Below are 13971 nucleotides of genomic sequence, written 5' to 3'. Positions count from 1 at the left end.
TAGTCTTATAGATATGCTATCTCTGGTATGTATGTAGAATGTATTCATTTTTTCAGAGGGGGGGGGGGGTAAATATATGTCTCGGGGCCACTAATCTTTTAAGACCCTAGCAACGCCCCTGAGCAAGTCATATGTTAGATGATAACATTGCAAGCAGAAAAGGAATTGGATTTACTATAGAATTAAACTACCATCACAGAAATATGATGCAGATATAATACATTTGTCTTCTTCATATGTAGTAACAGTAGTTTTCCCTTTTCCACGAGAGGCCTACTATGTTCGATATTAAATAAATTCACCCATACATGCTGACTTTAAATCTTCCTGCCGTACCTGAACACAAATTAGTTCTACTGAATAAGCAAGCAATGCTAATGAACAGTAAGTGGAATAAATGTCACCAGACTGTCATCTACTTAGTCACCAAGATCTAAACTAGGCACACTTAAAGTAAATGTAGAGAGGCCTTCAAGGAAGCATCACTTTAATAGCTACTATTAGGAAATAGAGTTAGAAAAAAAAAACCAACAATGCAACACCCCCCCCCCCACACACACACACACTCACTGCACCAATGTGCCATTGATATTAATTATCTAAGGTAAACTTCTCTTATTTAAAACTTTCACAGGCAATTTTGAAACTTAAGTAATAGTACATGTTGAAAGTTTAAAAGAGACTGCTATAGTCGTAACAATATTTTGGATGCACAGAATTGTATACTCCTGGAAAATCTTCCAACGTATAAGTCCATATACCATTAGACATTAATAGCCAAAAAGGATATTATTAGGAATCTGCACTAAAACTAGAACACTCCTTTTTTGTGTTTTTATGGTATTTTAGTGCATCTATTTAATTCTAAATATGCATCACATATATAGTTGAAAAGTAAGTAATGTTTCTATTGTTTTCATGGCAAATGCCATCAGTCTCCATTTCTACACTGTGTTAATGAATTTTCAAAGCGATAATTGGCAAAAAAAAAAAAAAAAAGTGCTTAAATATATACGTTCCAACTGCCGATGTCCCGTGTAGTTGTCATGTATAGAAACGTTGGCAACCTGGAACGGGGCTTAGGCCCTATGCACACCACTGTAAAATTTGTCCGTAATTACGGAACCATTCACATCTATTGCCCACAGACACCTCCCCCTATATTTACAGAAGGTGTCCATGCCATAGAAACTCTCAGCAAAAGATAGGACATGTCCTATTTTTTGCTTTATATGGACCGTGCACCCATACTTTATATGGGAGCACGGCCCGCAAATGTGAGCGGTTGTCCGTGGTCGTCAGCGGCCAGCCGTGACCTAGAGCAGGGTCCTGTGCATGGGGGCCTTAATATGTGCAACGCTGCTTCAGCGTGAGCAGCGCTACACTTTCCTATCTGCTAGCACCTCTCCCCCTTAGGCCGGGTTTACACGAGCAATGTAGCCATCTTTATCTGGACCCTGACAACTTGCTGCAGCATGATATCACACAACAAAAGCCATTGTAAGGTCATTGAAAAAGTCAAGATAAAGAATCTTGCCACTGTGTATTTAAAGAGGCTCTGTCACCAGATTATAAATTCCCTATATTGTACATGATGTGATCGGCGCTGTAATGTAGATTACAGCAGTGTTTTTTATTTAGAAAAATGATAATTTTTGACTGAGTTATGAACTAGGTTAGCTTTATGCTAATGAGTTTCTCAATGAACAACTGGGCGTGTTTTACTATATGACCAAGTGGGTGTTGTACTGAGAAGTGTATGACGCTGACCAATCAGCATCATACACTTCTCTCCATTCATTTACACTGCAGATAGTGATATAGCTATATCATTATGTGCTGCCACATAAACACACTATAACATTACTGCAGTGTCCTAACAATGAATAGACATTACCTCCAGCCAGGACGTGATGTGTATTCAGAATCCTGAACACTTCTGTAGCGTCTCTGTGAGACTACAGAACCATAGTGTGAACCATGGTTCAAGGCAAACAATTTTAAGACGACAAAGTTAAAGAAACTCATGAAGCTTGAGAGGCTACAAAAGCATCGCTAAAGACCTGGGTACACATCAATTCGAAGTTAGACAAATTGTCTACAAATTAAGAACTGTTGGTACTTTCCCTAGGAGTTGACGCCCTCTTAAGATCACTCCAGGAGCACAACAGGCAATCCTGAAACAGGTGAAAAAAAAAAAAAAGTGCAACAGCAAAAAGACCTACTAAAGACTCTACAATCTACAAAAACCTCTGTTCCTGTGTCCACTAGTAGAAAAACACGTAAGAATAGTGTTTATGGAAAGACATCACGAAGGTTGCCGCTGCTGGTCCAAAAATTAAAAAAAAGCATTGCAGCCTATCTTAAGTTCGCCTGAGACCACCTAGATGTTCCAAAGTGCTTTTGGGAAAATATTCTATGGACAGACACAAAAGTGGAACTTTTTAGCACAAATGCACAACACTGTGATTGAAATAAAAAGAACACTGCACACAAACACCTCATCCCAACTGTGACGTGTGGTGGAGGCAGCATCATGATGTGGGGCTGCTCTGCTGCTTTGGGGCCAAGGCTCCTTGCGATCATTGAGGGAACAATGAATTTGAAAGTAGATCAAAATATTATATCTGAGAATGTAAGGGCAACAGTCCATGACCTGAAGCTGGAGATGCATTGGGTGAGTGGGTGAAAAGGACAATGACACAAATGTACAAATCAATCAACACAAGAATGGTAGACAAAGAAGATTTGAGTTTTGGAATGGCCGGGTCAGAGTCCTGACCTAAACCCTATTGAGATGCTGTGGCATGACCTGAAGAGGGCTGTGCATGCAAGGAATCCCAGAAATATTGATAGTATGAATGATCCAAAATGTCTGCTCAATGTTGCGCAAGTCTTATAAGCAGCTACAGGAAAGGTTTGGTGATAAAGGGGGGTCCATAGGGTATTAAATTAAATTTTGTTTGTGCGTCTTAAGTTCAGATTGTGTTATTCTATGATTGTGACTTATTGTGGGTATTTATTGCTAATTACTGATTGTTATCGGTGTATGAAACAAATAAAGAAAATATTATATATATATACATACATATTGAATATATATATATATATATATATATATATATATATATACACATATATATATATATATACATATACACACACACACACACACACATACATACACCTATTATTTTTTTTTTATAATGATCGCTTACTGTATTTTGCTCACACTAAAGACTAAAATATCCAAATAAACTGCTGGATCACAGCATGTAGAGGCACCTTCAGGCTACATATGCTGAACAGCAACAGCTAATTAGATTGCTGATGCAAGTAATTATGGCATTCTATACACTGAATAAATATGCAACGCCAGATATAACTTCCCAATAGATACAAAAGAGACAATAAATACACAAAACACAAATGACATGATTATATATATATATATATATATATATACACACATATATATATATATATATATATACACACACACACACACACACACACACACACAGATGTAGTTGTCTTTATCTTGATTTATCACACAACAAAAGCCAATGAAAAAAGTCGAGAAAGGATTTTGCCACTGTGTATTTAATGCGTTATCATGGTGCAGCAAGTTATCAGAGTTAAGATAAAGATGGCTACATCCGTATATATATATTAGTTTCAAGGGTGGCAGTATTTCTCAAACAGCACAGTTTGTGAACTGTTCCCGTGTTGCTGTAGTGAAAGTGTATCGCGAGTGGACAAATGGCATAATTGGGAATAACCGACGTGGAAACTGCGGAGCACCACGTGCCATTCATGTGAGAGGTAAACGTCGGCTACGAAGGTGCGCGAAGGCAGAACGACACGCTACAGTGGAGCAGCTTACCGTGAAAATCAACCAGGGGGCTACCAGACGTGTGTCTAAAACAACAGTTCAGCGAACCAGACTGCGTATGGGGCTCCGAAGCACACGGATGGTCACTGCTCCTATGCGAACAAAGGTGCATCGGAAAAAAAGGCTTTAATTTGCATGGCAGTATTGGAATTGGACCACCGATAATTTGCAAAGGGTTGCCTTCTCCAATGAGTCACATTTTTTTGCTTCATCGAACGGATGGACGTTGGCGTGTCAGGCGAGAAACATCAGAGAACAAACACCGTGCAACCATTGCTGGAAGAACACAAGTTGGTGGCGGCAGCGTTATGGTCTGGGGAATTTTTTCATGGCATTCTCTCGCTCTCTCTTAGGCCTCATGCACACGACCGTATTTTTCCCACCCGTAAATACTGGCGTAAATATGGGTCCGGTGTCACACGTATTCGACCCGTTTTGCACCAGTATTTACAGACCCGTGCCCGTAAATATGGGTCCGGTGTCACCCGTATTCCACCCGTATTTACGGGCACGTTTTTGGCGGAAAAATAGCACTGCACTAATCGGCAGCCCCTTCTCTCTATCAGTGCAGGATAGAGAGAAGGGACAGCCCTTTTTGTAATAAAAGTTAAAGAAATTCATACTTACCCGGCCGTTGTCTTGGTGACGCGTCCCTCTCTTCACATCCAGCCCGACATCCCTGGATGACGCGGCAGTCCATGTGACCGCTGCAGCCTGTGATTGACCTGTGATTGGCTGCAGCGGTCACATGGGCTGAAACGTCATCCAGGGACGGCCAGGACGTCGGGCCGGATGTCGAGAGGGACGCGTCACCAAGGCAACGGCCGGGAGACCGGACTGGAGGAAGCAGGAAGTTCTCGGTAAGTATGAACGTCTTTTATTTTTTACAGGTTGTTCTTTATTCTGATCGGTAGTCACTGTCCAGGGTGCTGAAAGAGTTACTGCCGATCAGTTAACTCTTTCAGCTCCCTGGACAGTGACTATTTACTGACGTCGCTTAGCAACGCTGCCGTAATGACGGGTGCACACATGTAGCCACCCGTCATTACGGGAGCTCCATAGACTTCTATGGACTGTCCGTGCCGTTATTACGGCCTGAAATAGGACATGTTCTATCTTTTTTAACGGCACGGGCACCTTCCCGTAAGAAAACGGGAAGGTACCCGTGGCCAATAGAAGTCTATGAGCCCGTTATTACGGGTCGTAATTACGACCCGTAATAACGGGAGTTTTTACGGTCGTGTGCATGAGGCCTAAGTAAATCTGGGCCATTGTTCTGTATAATTACTAATACTAAGGCCCTGTTCAAACGGAATGTATTTGACGCATTTTTCCCCCCAAAAAAAGCGTCAAAAGTGCAGGATATAAGCTTCCCATTGACAACTGGGAAAGCACATTGGTAGTGCATATGACGCGTGTAAAAAAAACAGCGTCAGGTCAATTCATTGGCGCCAAAAACGGCCCTAATTTCAAAAGTCAATGGGAGGCCTAATTATGCGCCAAAAAAATACGCCAAATATGCATAAAAAAATGTGACTAAAATGCCTAAAAAACGCCGGTTTAAAAAGCGCTTTACAAAAACGCTAGCGTTTGACACATTTACACGTCTGTCTTGGCTTATTTTTTGCCAGTTTTATTTGGCCATTTTCTTCTTTGGGGAGAAGACGACCACCATGCACCATAATAAAAAATACAGAATGTTTGTATATGAATGTGTGAATAACATTGACTTCATATTCAGGACCTATTTTATATGAAAGAATAGGGATCCTAAATACAATTGTAAGTTAGGACTTTGTAATAGCTAAAACAGTGGAATATTGGGCTGTGCAATGGGGCAAAGATATGTTAGGGGCACCATGGTTAATTTAGGGTGTGTTAAACATAGTGACAGGCTGTGTTCACATCAGTGTTGCCCTTCCGTTGAGAAGTTCCGTCAGAGGTTTCCGTCAGGTTAACCTCTCAACGTAAAGGCAAACTGAAACCTTAGCTTCCGTTTCCCTCACCATTGAGCCCGCTGGTGACAGAAACGTTGGCAAAGGTTTCCATTGTTTTGATGGAATAGCGAAGTCGACTGCGCTACTGATTCCGTCAAGAACCCGCTACAGGTACATTTTTTGTATCCGGGTCCTGCACAGGTCCAGTGCCGTACGCCACAACAACTGATGTCCCCATGCCAGAACAGAGCTCATACAAATCTATGAGATCCATTCTAGCATCAGTTTTCATCCGGCTTTTCTGCAACACGCCGGAGGGAGACTGAAAAGGGACAACGAATACAAGTGAACGGCCCCTAACAAATAATTATTTTACCGCATAGATTATATATCTGTAAAATATTCACCACTTGCTTTCAAGTTGTCAAGATTATCATATTTCCTTTATAGTTTTCTAATTACATGAATGAAATACAGAAAGTAGTAAACTGCAAAAGATTATTAACAGTATTCCTATAAAATATGACTAAGTATCGCTACGTTATATGCTGCTCTTTATTATTCTTGCTTAGCATGGGCTCGTAAACTCTACCCTCTGCTGTCCTGACTTATCTACTGGAGGTTTACATATGTTTTACTCACCTAATTTGTTCTTCTATTAAAAAATAAAACATGGTTTCCCTGGAAACTGCAACATTACATGATAGTTCAGTTATCTCTCAGCTGCAGAATGTTTCTTAACGAAGAACAAAACCCACACACATTGATGCAATGGACTACTATTTGTCATAATTTCCAAAAATATACCTAGCCCACTATGTATTTTGTAAGCCCATACCTCCTTAATGTGAAATAATTTGCAGTAAAATGACTGGGTTCTCATTCTTTGTGGTGTTCTTCATTTACTTACACAATCTTGTATATAGAGATTTTCTGCATATACCCATTTTATTATCAACCATCTTAACGAATGTTTGAGGTTCTATAATGGATAGCTGGAGGTTTACCAAGAAGTTCTCAAAATACTGTATGTATATTTCTAGAATGTATACTCCTAGTAATGTGAAGATATCTAAAAATGTTGTTTATTTTTTTGTATATCCTTACATTCTAGTAAATAACCCTTCCGTTTGCTGCAATTCATACTTCGGGCAGAGACTAAAGAGTTAAAATGATCTGAAGTCGTGCACCATTTTATTAACCATTTTAGACCGTTTTTGGGCCTTGCTCAATAAAGGGGATGCGACATAGAAGAAAAGGTGGTGTGGTCAGGCAGAAAGGGACATGGCTGATATTTTGTCATAATTTGAAGCAAAAAAGTTAGTCTAAAGTAAGCCGACCAAGAGGTGGCATAAAGTGTCTAATAATTGAAGGGCTCCGTAATTCTGTTGACCAACAGGGGCACTAGGGGTTGCACCCCACTGATCAACATTGATGGACTATCCTAACTTTCTACGCAACAGTATATTGTAGCTCCCCTGCTGTTGACAGCAGAAAACAGATAAAAATAGTAGATGGACCATGAACAGTAGGTCTTTGGAAGACCATGCAATGTGAGATGGTGTTTTACAAAGCAAGACTATCCCCTAAGGCAACATCCCCTAAAACAACTTTTTAACTTTTCATCTGAGACTGTCAGGGTATCTTCCCACAGGCCGGATACACTGCAGATTTTCCACAGCGGTTTTTTTTTTTGTTCAGTTTTTTTAGGAAAGTGCCACGTATTGGGCACAAAACACTACGGACAGACGTTACCTGGTGTTCATTCAGAGCGGACAGCCTCACAGCAATGCAAAAAACGAAGTAAAACTCGCAAAATCAGCAGGTGTATCGCACCACTGTGAGGCTGTCCGCTCTAATTGGACAGCGTCAGTGATGCACAAGGTAATGCCTCCTAATGAGTTCTCCTCCTCTCTGTACGTTTACTCAAAATTATCATATTAAGCACCAAAAGGAGCAGAGGCCAATGCGGGACACAGGGGGGGAGGGGAATAAAAAAAAAGTTACAACTCTAGAATTTGAATTGGGAGGAATAAAAAGAGAGGCACATGGTTAAAAAAAAAAAACACACACGAAAAAATATAAAAATAAAAAGTGTGTGATGGAGGCATCGTGATTGCAACAAGAGCAGTCTCCGGAAAACTATGGAAACCTGGCAGAATCCCGATGAACTCATTATAAGTCAATTAGATTTAGGCTGGGTTCACACGACCTATTTTCAGACGTAAACGAGGCGTATTATGCCTCGTTTTACGTCTGAAAATAGGGCTACAATACGTCAGCAAACATCTGCCCATTCATTTGAATGGGTTTGCCGACGTATTGTGCAGACGACCTGTAATTTACGCGTCGTCGTTTGACAGCTGTCAAACGACGACGCGTAAATTGACTGCCTCGGCAAAGAAGTGCAGGGCACTTCTTTGCAGCGTAATTTGAGCCGTTCTTCATTGAACTCAATGAAAAGCAGCTCAAGATATACGGGCGTCACAGACGCCTCGTATATTACGAGGAGGAGCATTTACGGCTGAAACGACGCAGCTGTTTTCTTCTGAAAACAGGCTGTCATTTCAGCCGTAAATGCCTGCTATCGTGTGAACATACCCTTAGCAAGATTCATTGGCATTTGTTCAAAATCTGTTAGGATTTTTTTTTTTTTTAAAAGACGGCAGTACTATAGTGTGAATAGACACTTATCCATCCCTCTCTCCAGGATGCTGCTTCACAAAATAGTTCCTTCCCGGCAGGGCCTTTGAGGTGTGTGACCTTAATGTTTAGCAGGGGTGACAAATGCACCCCGTGCAAAGTGGGCACCACAGATGACCAGGTACCTAAAGCTTGTAACCACCACCAATATTAATTGTATAGCAAACCATTTGGACATTGTCTAGCATGGGCATTAAGTTACTTTATATATGGAGATAAATCAGTAATTCTAACATTCAGTGACCATTGAGTACAATAGCAGGGCCTTCATCTGGGGGGTTTTAGGGGTACTACTGTAGGGGGCCCGGCCAAACTTAATTGAAAGGGGGGCACGGCAACTGCCGCAACTTGTCTTTGGTAGAAAAAAAACAGGTCCCTGCAATGTCGTGAGCTGCGGGCCCCCCTCTCATCAAACACCGCCGTGAGCTGCGGGTCCCCCTCTCGTCAAACACCGCCGTGAAACACCGCCCGCTTGCGCGCGCGCGCGCGCCCGCCCTCGACCGCACAAGCGCGCAAGCACGAAGGACCGCAGGTGCGCGCCCGAACGACCGGGCGTGCCCACGCGCAACCCGCTCGTGCCCGCCGGCAAGAGGGAAGCGGTGCGTCCGCACCACAAGAACATCTCCGAACTACTGGCAAGGACAGCCACACAGGGAGAGCGGCGCACAGACTAGTTACCTGCTGGCCCGCCTCCAACTCCTCCTCCGTCTCCTCCACCTCCTCCTCCAGAGCGTAGCTGCGTAAGGAGAGGGGGAGGAGTCCAGTTGTTGCGCGGCAGCAGGAGTTCTACGATCCCCGCCATTTTCTGGAGCCTGGAGGTGAAGGACTGGACATCTGGACCGAAGACATCGCCTGAAGAGGACTGGAGTGGGAGCCAGCAGCTCTTCTGACAGTGAGTAAAGTGTCTCAAAGAGCTGATCATGTGTGGCCCTCTTCACACAGAGTATTTTGCAGGCCGAAAAAATCTGCCTCAAAATTCCTTAGAGAATTTTGAGCCAGATTTTGACCTGCCCACACTATCTTGCCGCGTTTTTTGCAGCGAAAAATGCATTTTCTGCCACCCATTGATTTCGATGGCAGGTCAGAGGCGGAACAGCGGCAAGAAAGGACGTGCAGCTTTTTCTTTTTTCCGCGACTGGCTCCGATTGATTTCAGATTAAATCAATGGGAGGCGGTTTTGGAAGTTTTTTGGTGCTGATTCTGACACAGTGTCCGAGTCAATATCAAGGCCCAAAATCTCTGTGAACTGGGCCTTATTGTTAGGGCTTATTCAGACGAACGTGTAATACATCCGTGCAACGCGCGTGATTTTCACGCACCTCGCACGGACCTCTGTTACTCTATGGGGCCGTTCAGACTGTCAGTGATTTTCACGCAGCGTGTGTCCGCTGCGTAAAACTCATGACATGTCCTAGATTTGTGCATTGTTCGCGCATCACGCACCCATTGAAGTCAAATGAGAAAGTTTAGGCTTACCCGTAGTCGTAGTCCTGGTGACGCGATCCTCTATTCTTAGCGCAGCCCGGCCTCCTGTCATGACGTTTCATCCCATGTGACTGCTGCAGTGGTCACATGGTCTACAGCGTCATCCCAGGAGGCGGGGCCAGGTTCAGAAGAGAGAGAGATGCGTCGCCTAAACTACGGCCGGGGGAAGTCTAAAGTTTTTTATAAATTTAAAAAAGTGCCTTTTTTTTTTCTCATTTGTGATTTTTGCGGCAGAACCGCAGCATTTCCGCAACAGTGGAGCAGCAATTCCACAGAATAAATTGACATGCTGCGGCTTAAAAACGACACTGCAGGTCAATTTTTTTTGCAGCGTGTGGATGAGATTTGTTCAAATCTCATCCACTCTGCTGCGACTGTAATACGCTGCGGATTTTCCACAATAAAATGTGTTGCATAAAATCCGCAGTGTTCATGCCTAGTGTGTTCCTACCCTAAGGCCGGATTTACACAAGCGTGTGCTTTTTGCGCGCGCAAAAAAGTGGCATTTTGCGCATGCAAAAGGTCCATAACAGCTCCGTGTGGCAGCAGCGTATGATGCGTGTCTGTGTGATTTTCGCACAGCCGCCATCATTATGACACTCTGTTTGTAAACAGAAAAGCACGTGGTGCTTTTCTGTTTTCATTCATAGTTTATACTGCTGCGGAAGTGCTGGGCGTGTTTTTCACACACCCATTGACTTCAATGGGTGCGTGATGCACGAACAATGCACAAATATAGGACATGTTGTGAGTTTTACACAGTGGACACACGCTGCGTGAAAATCACTGAAAGTCTGCACGGCCCCATAGAGTAACATAGGTCCGTGTGAGGCGCGTAAAAATCACGCGCGTTGCACGGATGTATTACACGTTCGTCTGAATAAGCCCTAACAATAAGGCCCAGTTCACAGAGTTTTTGGGCCTTGATATTGATATTGACGGACACTGCGTCAGAATCAGCACCAAACAACTTCCAAAACCGCCTCCCATTGATTTAATCTGAAATCAATAGGAGCCAGTCACGGAAAAAATAAAAAGCAGCACGTCCTTTCTTGCCGCTGTTCCGCCTCTGACCTGCCATCGAAATCAATGGGTGGCAGAAAATGCATTTTTCGGTGCGTTTATAGTCTGCTGTCCTCAATCGCCCCAGGCAAAAAACGCATCAAAACACGCGGCAAGATAGTGTGAGCAGGTCAAAATCTGCCTTAAAATTCGGTGCGCGGTTCCAGATGGTCGTGGGTGCGCGGGGGGTCGCAGGTGCGTGCAGATGCGCGCACGCGCGGGAGTTTGCGTGTGCGCGCGATCGGTCGGCGGGCGGTGTTTGACGGCCCCCATGACGACCCCCATGCTACCCAGGGCCGCCATCAGGGGGGGTATTAGGGGTACAGATGTGAGAGGCCCGGCCAAACCTAATTGAACGTGGGGCCCGCAGCTCACAACATTCTTTTCGTGAAAAAAACGGGCCCCATTGCAGGGGCCTTTTTTTTTTCTACCAAAGGCAAGTCGCGGTAGTTGCCGGGCCCCCCTTTCAATTAGGTTTGGCCGGGCCTCTCACATCAGTACCCATAATACCCCCCCTGATGGCGGCCCTGGGTAGCATGATATAGTGCTGGACGGAGTACCGTTAACAGGCGGTGCCACGGTAGGGGGGCCCAGAAAATGTAGCTGTATGGGGCCCTGAAATTCCTGATGGCGGCCCTGTACAATAGTGCGGTATTTACTTGACACTACAGTTATTTTGTAAGACCATCCCTGCTTACAAATTTTGGACTTTTATATGTGAAGTGTTTTATTATTCAAAACGTTATTTGGTAGCAGACAATTCTTTAGGTTATTACAAAATGTATATGGTATCTTTGCATATACATTGTAGATGCAGAACAGTCTACATAAAATGACTGATTTATATTGTATATTTTCTATATACACATGTAAAGGATTACATAATATATCAAACCATTTGGGATTTCATTTGTATAGCTATACAAGTCACTTTTTAAGCCTATATTAGTTCAATGCTCATTAAATGAACTGTAAATGTACTCCACCTGAACAGAGTGGTACATTTATAAATGACAAAAGAAAGCCATAAGTCGCCGACTGTACATGGAAGCATTTGAATGATTGTTACCTTCCCAGTTAAACATAGCCCTCAATTTGTTGCTTTCTTACTGTTCTTGAATTCAAAGCTCTATGTGATTGATGGTTTCTCTATTCTCTGACATTTTTAATACACTGACAGGTTTGAACTTTCCTCCTCTTATATTTGCCTTTCCATTGTCCTCCTGAGTTCTTATTTTGTCCTTGAGCTCACAAATCTACTTTATTCATATTTTAATCTCTTTATGAGTGCTCTCCGCGGTTGGCCTTAGAATAGATGGTGCCCCGTACGAAATTGTCTTTTGGCGCCCCTCCCCATCATAAAGAATTATTCCATAAAAAAGTATAGTGCCCCCCATACATAAATAATAATATTTAATAATATAATATATTATAACCCCTTCAAGGACACAGTATTTTGTCCTCTAATTGTGCCCACACAGTATTATGCCTCCTAAGTGCCACAGTATATTGCCCCCTGTAGTGTCCCTTCACAGTATAAGGTTTGCTTAGTGGACTCCACACAGTATAATTCCCCCCTCCACCGCCTGCCACACACAGCCCCCCCTGTAGATAGTGCCACCCTGTAGATTGTGCCATACAGCCTCCCTGTAGACAGTGCCATATTTCCCCATCTCCTCCTTGTAGACAGGACCATACGTTCCCCCACTTCCCCTTTATAGATAGTGCCCCAAACAAAAAAAATTGTACTCACCTAGGCCCCGTTCCCACCATAAACTGAGCTGCTCCACAACGCCAATGATGGGATCCTTGCGTACAGTGGCGGATTAAGTAGACCATAGGCCCTTGGCTGTTACCCAAAGTTTGGCCCCCCTTCTCCACCGCCGCCCTGCAACTATTGTTAACACTACCTTTTTGTCCAGGCATTAACAAATGGGTGTTACGATTCCCCTTGTCAAAAGGCTATGTCCCTACATACTGACAGTCTCCAACCATTGCTGACAGCAATGTACTGTGTAGGGACACATCCTCCTGATAAGGGGAATGGTAAAATCCATTTGTCTATCAGTCCTGGACTGCACAAAGACTTTTTGTGAAATACAAGGATTTCCTATAATAAACATGTCAGGAGAGGTGACAGATACTCTATAAATCTAGTGACTCACAGGTGACGACGTAGTTTTTTTTACTTTTTTTCTTCTCCATCCGGTCCAGACTTCATGCCGACTTCTCCTGGCCAAGACCCATTTCTGCACAATTTGAACCTGAGGAAGGGACCTGTCCAGCCCTGAAACGCATAGTGTTAATTGCAATAAATATACTGAAATATATACTTCGTCTGAGTACTTACTTGTTAGGCACCATGTCCCGAAAGCTGCAACTTCTCCTCCACTTCCTACATTCAGTATAATGTCCCGCATAGCTGCCCCATACAGTATAATGCCCCTATTCAGTATAATGCCCTCCACAGCTGTCACATACAGTATAATGCCCTCCATAGCTGCCACATACAGTATAATTCCCTCCATAGCTGCCACATACAGTATAATGCCCTCCATAGCTGCCACATACAGTATAATGCCCCATACAGTATAATGCCCTCCATAGCTGCCACATACAGTATAATGCCCTCCATAGCTGCCACATACAGTATAATGCCCCCATTCAGTATAATGCCCTCCATAGCTGCCACATACCGTATAATACCCCCCTAAGTTGCCCCATACAGTATAAAGTTGCCCTTAGCTGTCCTCTACAGTATAATGCCCCCATATGTACCTAATAGAAAAATAATAACTTAATTACTTACCTATTCCCATTCCCACGACAGGTGGAGGATCCCTTTCCTCCTCTGCACTGTGCTGTGAGTGACTCAGTGCAGACAGGCGT

The sequence above is a fragment of the Rhinoderma darwinii genome, chromosome 4 (genome assembly GCF_050947455.1).
Source record: "Rhinoderma darwinii isolate aRhiDar2 chromosome 4, aRhiDar2.hap1, whole genome shotgun sequence".
Taxonomy (NCBI): Eukaryota; Metazoa; Chordata; class Amphibia; order Anura; family Rhinodermatidae; genus Rhinoderma; species Rhinoderma darwinii.
Note: the sequence above shows the minus strand (reverse complement) of the source record.